Consider the following 8,320-nt stretch of genomic DNA (forward strand, 5'->3'; position numbering starts at 1 on the left):
AATTTTAAACAAAGGGCTCTGCAGTTGGTACCAAGTACAGTACAATAAAATGAGAAAAGGGAGAAAAAAAAGACCTTCAAAGGTCAAACAGAACTTTGGAATAATATAACAGAAGACAATTTTTAACTGGGCTCCAGGGCAGGGGGGTGGGCAGCAAAATAAAATAAAAGAAAGGTTGAAACAAAATGAAACAAAACAAAACAAAAAATTTTTAAACAAAACAAATTGAATGTGTTCCGCCAGTTACCCCAAAATCCCTTTGCCTCAGTATAGTTTTTCAAGTAAAGCAATTCAGAGAAAGGTGATCTGGAGTCAGAGGCAGCAAACAGGGCTCCAAACAGAGGGAAGGGTCAAGTGAGAATATGGGGATATGTAGAGGAACAGGGTTTGCTCAATGAACCTCTTGAGCTGCTGACCCAATTACCTCTCTGACAGCAACCCATGGGACCACACTGATCAACCAGCTGGCTTCAGGAGAATCAAGGGGTAGAGTTTTCGTTTAGTATTTCAGGAGTTCAGTTTCAAGGATTTGACTTTTGATTTACTGGCAAAAAGGGAAAATTCACAGTTTCAGGTTAAGTATAGAGACCATTCAGCATCCATGATGCCCTCTCTTAAGGAAAAGGGTTTCTCCAGCTCATGGATCCATTCTCGGTTACCTGGCTGTGATCCGGTAGATGTCACCTCTCTCAGATCTGACTATTCAAAAAGCCGTCTTCACTAAACGTCTGGGAGGGACCACTCGGGCTTGAAAACAAAACAGATATGTGACTGTCATCTTTTACACATTTTCCATCTTGAATCTCTAATGCTCAGTGTGGCGAAGAAGCAGCTAGTCACGGATGTTAAGTCTCAGCACTGTTTTCCTGACAAGACTGTCCTGAGGGAACATGTATCAAGGTGATACATGATGGTGGAAAGTGGCCACTGACACAAATCCTTTCAGGCACCGTTCACCCACCAGCAAGCCATGCACCTCAGCTTGGTGGTTTCATCAATTTCAGGCTGGGGGAAAGGAGCAAATCCAACAAGGACAGAGATCTGGTTCACCTGTATGTCTTAGTATAGCTTTCCAAGTTTTAGGAAAGATGAGAAAATGTACAAAGAGGTCTTTCCCATGACTTGATTCCCTCAACCCAGTCCTCAATCTACTCAGTCACAGGAAGGAATGGTCATGAAGGTCAGGAATTCAACAAGCCCCAACTTTCTAGAACTCATACGTATCACCTAACAGGTTCTTTGGATTTATCCTGCAAGAGACTACCTGGAGAGAAAGTCAAGAATTTGCTTGTTTAATGACTTGACACTTCCTTCTAGCCCCTACTTCCCAAATCTCTGGTCATATTATCCCCCTGGAATATGGCTACTTGCTGGGGAGAAATTCATTTCCTGAAGTCACTTGTCCAAAAGAGATGCTGGGGAATATGTATATAAAAGCAAACATAAATATTAATGTACAAAAAGATTTTGTGAATTCATTAAAACCACTTGTTTGTGAAACAGCCCTGGGATCCTACCAAACTGAGTCCTACCAAGGGCAGTGTCCAGCCCAAGGCCAGGGACTCCCAGAGCTCAGCCAAGCAGGGTAAGGTAGAGTATTACTGCAGTGCCACCCTTTGAATATGTGGGACCCCAGGGCCCTCTCCTTCGAGTCTTCTTTGGCCAAGACCTCCTCAAAAGTCAATGAAGAACAGAGACAACCAGCATCAAAGACTGGGTAGACACTTTCCCTGGTCATGTAGGAAGGGCCTGAGTCAGCTGCTGTCCACTAGTGCCCTCTAGTGGGGACTCAATGACAGATCAGGATAAATTCCGACAGGTCAAAGGTGAACTGCACAAGCTCCTGCCCATTTAGCACAAAATAAACAACAAGCTATCTGAAGTGGAAAAGCAGAATGCACATCCCTCTACACACCGCCAGTTCCTTGGGTCTCTTTAATCCTGAAGGGCTCACAGTCCACTATTCTACCAGCTCATGGGGTCTTCTCATCTGCTCTACAGACCAAACATGCTCCCAGGTGGGAGTCTAGATGTAAATTAAGGCAAGGCTGCTGCTATCAGAGATATCCCCACCTCTCCACCAGGACACCCGAGGTCAGTGAAGGTAACCATTGTAGACAAATGCCTACATCATAGTGGCTCCCTGTCCTCTTTACCCCCACAGAGAAGCCCTGACATGCTGGGATGTCACTGCATAAAATCATGTTTCTTTGGAATTGAGGAGCAAAGAGAAAACCCTTCCTGCCCACCCAGGCTGCCACTTCAGCTGGCACTGCAGGATGCCTCTTCTGGCCGTCAAGGATTCATCCCAAAGCTTTCTGACCCCAGTTTGGATCTAACTGCCAAAAAAGTTTACTGTCCAATCAGCAGAGTAGAGTCTTAGAACAAGCAGGCACCTCCAACCCATCTGCCTTCTCTCATCAGCTAAGGGCTGGGCCTGGAACCTGAGGTGAGCTGTCCTGCTGACTCCTCTTTTCTGAATGACCACATCCCCAAAATCTCCCTCATAGCTGGTGTCCCAGTTGGAAATCTGGTGACAATACCTGCAGTGAAAACTTCTCAACACCTCCTCTATACAGTGAGATTGTTGGTTGGATTCTTAGCAGCCTAAAACCTATCGGTAAAACTGGAAAGGTTGTGGAAGGTGACCTAGTTGACACCAATTGCCTGACAGGGTCCCAAAACCAGCCTCAGAAGGATCAAAACCAGAGCCCTTCATGGGCAAGACCGGGTGAGGACGTGACAATGATAGGGCTGCTGCTTCTCGAGAACAGTAACAGCTCATGGGCTCTTTCTTCTTTTCTCGTCCCTCAACACAAGACAACACAGAATTCCCAGCAAGCCAAAATTGAAATTTTGACTAAAGAGGGAATGGCAGCCATTGGAAGATCAGTATCCTGGCTGCCGCCTGGGCGCTCCCCTGGCTCTGCTAAGTTCCAGTCAGTGGTCCAGACTCTTTTCTGCCTCTCGGCAATGGATACGGTACAAGAAGTTCTGCTTAACGGGGCAGTCAAGCAAGAGGCTGCCTTCACTCACACCCATGTGCTTGCTCACGCGGCTGAGGTGGAGCCGTTCAGGCCACAGACCACCCTGCAGTACAGGAGAGCCGCTGAGTGCATCTCCAGGCAGCACTGGAGGCCCCGATGGCCCTGGAAGCACTTGTGGCTCCCCTCACGCTGGGCAGCTTCTCATCTATGGATCCACCAGAGGTAGCTGAACTCACTTACTCGCTTGCGTGTGCAAACGTTTTGCCACAGACCTTGCAGCTATATGCTTGCTGTTCCCAGGCCAGCCCTGCCGATGGGCCAGCTCCTCACTCAGGAACTCCTTCGGTGGCAGCTTCCACTCTGGACTGCTGGGTGTGATAGCCATGCCCCAAGGCCACTGCCGTATTTGTGCCGCTGACACAATTGTGATAGGCAGCCTCAGTCTTGAAGCTCCGGCTGCACAGGTGGCAGGGATGAGGGCGTCTTCCAGGCTTCAGTGCTCAGCTGTGTGCTTCTCTAGGAGGTGGCGGGCCACAGAGCCCATCACACAGAGGGAGCAGGAGAGTACTGAAATGCCCAGGTGGAAGAGCTTGTGTCATCTGGGGCTGCAGAAGGGAAGTGGTACTGGTCACAGATACCACAGGCCTGGCATCTTCCAAGTGGAGATGGTCAAGGACGTGGCTCTGGACCATGTGGAGATCTTTGGCCTGTGCCTTCCTACAGACAGTGCATTCCAGCTCTGTGGAGGCTGCACCTGAAAACAAACCCGGATCCCCAGTCATGGGATCATTGGGGTGGATGATGATGTTCTCTAATATTCCGTATCTTTGGTGGATGGTTAGCTGCCACTTGATAATGAACTTAGTTTCACATGGGTCACAAGAAAGGAGGAAAACACCAGTGTGAACTAGAATGTGGGTCACCCAGGAGTTTCGGTGCTAGAAGTGGGTCTCCAGAACTTGTGGTTGCCTGTGAGCAGGTTCACATGGTCCTGAGCATGCTGTCAGACCCAATGAATGTTGTGCTCTAGAACTTTTTTGCACCCCTGGCAGGGCATGGCCTTATTCTGGTGGTCACCATTCTCTCCAAAAGTCAGCTCGTCTTCACTGGCATCACTCAAATCAATCACCTCCTCAGCAAGCCTGTCTCTCAGTGGGGTCTTCAGACTGCAAGTTTTCACCCCTAAGTCATCCAGCTGGAGCTCATCCATCTTCCCAAAGCCTGGATCTTTGCAGTGGTTGCTGTTGCTGACACAGGAATTAGTTACCCTGGTGATGTCTACTTGCATTGTCAGGAGGAAAGAAACTATTTTTACTAAAGTCTCCACTGCTCTCAACTTTGTATGGCCTCCAGGAGCTTGTGCTGATTGGAAGGCCATGCTGACTGTGACTGGCTGGGTCATCATCCTAGTAAGAGGCCTGGAAGGAGCAAGAGCATCATGGTCAGAAGCTGGTGGCCATGGCCACTGCAACAGACTCAGGCTATGGTTAGTGTCATTGGCAGTATCTGTCTTTACTTCTTTATGGCTTCCTCCAGCAACTCTAGGTTAACACATAGTTCCTATTAGGACCAAACTGCTCCCCATCATCCCACCACTCTTCAAAGGGGATGAGTGGGTTCTGCTGACCTACAGCTCTGGGTACCACTGGTGCTGATTCAGGGTGTGGCCACAGCAGTGCTCTCCAGGTCAGGAAAGATGAATTGATCCTCCACACCCAGACACTCAGTTACCGCATAGATGACCCTAACATTGATTGGGTCTGCCCAGGCTCTGATGTGTAGACAAAGCTCAGAATCTTCTCAGCATTGGCAGGGGTGATAATGTCCACCACATAGATCCTGGTGGCACCAAGCCCAATACTCAGGAAAAGTTTCTGGAAGTACCTAGTCATACAAGCCAGAAATGTTTTGTGAGCCAGGAAGGAGAGGCTCCTCACCACAATAGTAACATTACACATGGTTTCCCAGAGCTGGCACTTACTGAGTTCCTTCAACAGGTTGTTGGGATAGTTGTGGCTTTGCAGTTTGATTCTCATGTCCGTCTTAGCAGCTCCTGTGAAGTGGCTCTCTTACCAGCACAGTTCATCTGGCTTCTTGGGCGTGAGCTCCATTGCTTCCTCACATAAAAGGCCGACCCGACCAGGAGGGGGCGCCCTGTATTGCTTGTTTCTTAAGTGATGACTGTGTGACCCAAAGGGCACTGCAAAAGGATCCCTCATTTTTTCTCCCCAGCGCACTCATCTCTGGCCTGGGCACCTGCAGGAACTTCCTATCACATCTTCCAACTTTCTCTCTTATTCTGTTTCAAACATCTCCCTGGCTGCCAAAGTGATCTTTTTAAAAATTAAAATAAAATAATAGGACTTGTCCACTTAAACATATCATTATCTTCTCCCAGCATAGAATCAAAATTATTTCTACATATTCTATAGGCTCTTATATAACCTGAGCCCTATTTATCTTCACAGTGCCCTTTCCAACCATTCTTTCCTTTTGTTCCATATACACTCATCACACTGGTCATTTTCAGTTCTTTCTCAGTTTAGAGAATTTCACCATGGAGGTTTCAGGACTTTGAGCTGTTCTCTCCTCAGCCTTTCACATAGCATTAAAAAATTGAAAAAAAAAAATCATCTTTTTTTAAAGGTTTTTTCTTTTTTTTTTCTTTCTTTCTTTCTTTTCTTTTTTTTTTTTTTTTTAATTTGACAGAGAGAGACACAACAAGAGAGGGAACACAAGCAGGGGGAGTGAGAGAGGGAGAAACAGGCTTCCTGCCAAGCAGGACCTGGATGCAGGGCTCAAACCCAGGACCCCAGGGTAAGCTGAAGGCAGATGTTTAAAGACTGAGCCACCCAGGTGCCCCATTCATCTTTTTTTATAAATGTCATCTCTTCAGAGATTATTTCTGTGAAATCCCATATAATACACAGCTTTTCCCATAACATCATGTTACTCTCTATTATAAAGACATTCTTTATTGCTTAAAGTATTTTTAAATATTAACTACATATTAAGGTATTATTAATACTTGAAAACTATATTATGTTAGATACTAATGGTTTTGTTTCTATGATTTTTTTCTTTATTTTGAAGCAGATCCGTCAGACATTTGTGCCCTTCTTTCACTCAGATGTGCTTCGTTCTGCGAATGATGTTAAGGTGTGAATTGTAGAGAAGAAAATAAAAAGACCCTTACAGAAAATAGGATCTCTTACTTTATTCTCCGGAAAGCTAAGTTCCTTAAGAACTTTGCGAATAGAGAACAGAGACAGATGAGTGCCTCTGAGGAGAGAAAAGATTGAATAGGAGAATCGGTGGTGATTTATTCTAGGTCTGATAGAGAATGGTGTTCCCATGATAGTAATACCCAGACACCACTACCTTGCAGAGACCTGAGGCAGTGGTTTCAACTTCAGATAGATGATCTCATGGTTTGGTTTGAAATGTTCTAGAAAAGATTGGTGAATGTGAGTTTGCACATTAGCAACAGCCTATCGTAACCTCAAGGTATTACTGAGCATGGATAGGGAGCACATCAAAGTTACCCATAATGGGATAAAGATATGGCAATTAACCTCCTTTTTTATCACCATAGTTGAACTGTATTGTTGTGAAGCCCTAGAGAAGGGAGCATGGTCCCAGTAATACATTAGATTTAATTCCCTGTCCCCGTTATAAGATAGGACATCAAAGTCGGTTTCAATATGATTTCAGATCAATAAAGAAACATGGCTTTTTATTCACACATCTGAATTTTTTGTGTAAGATTCACATGGAAAACTCTCATGTTTTTCTCATTGACGTCTACCACTAGTGTGGTCAAGGTTTACATCTGCTTGAGTGAATACTACATACCCAACATCTAATAGACTTAACTGGTGAAGAATAGGAACACAATACATATTTTTATTAATCATTTAATAAAATGTGATCTGATTTTTCCAGGGGAGGAAAGGAAAACTCAGTGAGATAAAATAACTCAGCCAAAACGAAACAACTATTTAATATGGAAGTCTGGCCTTTGCTTATGAACCTTGAGCTCTTAGCCACAGTGCTGAAGCTTCCTCTGTGTGAGGAAGGAGACAAACCCAAACTGGTAGCTCAGGCACTTAAAGCATTCATGAAAACAACGCATCATGAGAATAGATTGATGATGAGTAAAGATGAGTGTCCTGAGGGAACTGGGGACCAAGGATATTATAAAACACATTTAGGAAGGTTTATCAGAGGTCAGGTTTTTTTGTTTGTTTATTTGTTTTTCTGAAAAATCAAACTCTTAAGAAAATACTGGATAATTTAGGCAACATAAATCATGCAACAAGTTGTAGAGGAAGCAAATTGTGGTTATGGTCTAACTACTAGCGGTTAGGCAGTTTGAGTTCAGCAGGATAGCTGAGGAGGAATATTTGGGGCTCTAGTCACTTAAGGAGTCACAGTGGAAATTATTTAGTCTTTCAGGTTCTCTAAACCATCATTCTCTGTTTTTTTCCTTTACCTTATATATTTATGTTTTTTTAATAATTTATATCAAGATGTATCAAGCTTATTTTAATTTTCAATCAATAATTTTGCAGAATTATACTGCAAATACACCTTTTAGTTGATGCCTATGAAATAAATGTCATTTATTTTATAAAACCTTCCAGAAATTCCTGTTAGATTATTTCCTGATACACATTTTAGTAGGTATTAATTTTATTATTGACAAACAAATATAAATTGACATTTTTTTCACCCCTGTAAACAAAAATGCCTATAAGGATAAGCAAGAGAATAATTTTCTTCAGAAATCTCTTTAACACATATTTGAATATAGATGATATTAGAGTAAAACTAGTTTTCCCCCCAAAAAGGAAATTTTCTTTCCTATGTTGAATAAGTCAATAATGATTCATTAAAATAGGAGTAAAAAAAAATTCCCCAGCTCTTCTAAAGCAACATAGTCATGACTGATAGTCTCAATAGAAAATTATATGATCAAAAAGATTTAAAAATGATGAAAAATAGTACATGAGAGAATGGAAAATGCAACTGTTGCCATGGAACAGGATATTTCACATTGTTTCTGGAGGCAGGAACTTGCTCCCACATCACTAGTCTGTGTCACACGGGTAGGAGAGCTGTTGAAGTGATAAATGGGAAGGAAGACAGAAGTGGCACTTTCTTACAGATCCTAACAGGTATAACCAAAAATTCTGAACTAAGTTCAGTTTAAGAAGTAGTTTTTATATCTCCGACAGAGTGCTGAAACTTCTGCGGTTAATAGATAATTGGTGACAGAAGTCCTGGAAGTAAAAAAAAAAAAAAAAAGAATCCACAACCTTTGAGCTCCT

At 43.5% G+C, this 8,320-nt stretch overlaps 1 pseudogene; it reads right to left on the minus strand.

The window, feature by feature from the left end:
* Positions 1–2,940: 2,940 nt before the first annotated feature.
* Positions 2,941–5,023, minus strand: LOC123956066 (annotated as a pseudogene).
* Between the last annotated feature and the right edge of the window lie 3,297 nt (positions 5,024–8,320).

Source organism: Meles meles, chromosome 14, assembly GCF_922984935.1.
Source record: "Meles meles chromosome 14, mMelMel3.1 paternal haplotype, whole genome shotgun sequence".
Classification (NCBI taxonomy): domain Eukaryota; kingdom Metazoa; phylum Chordata; class Mammalia; order Carnivora; family Mustelidae; genus Meles; species Meles meles.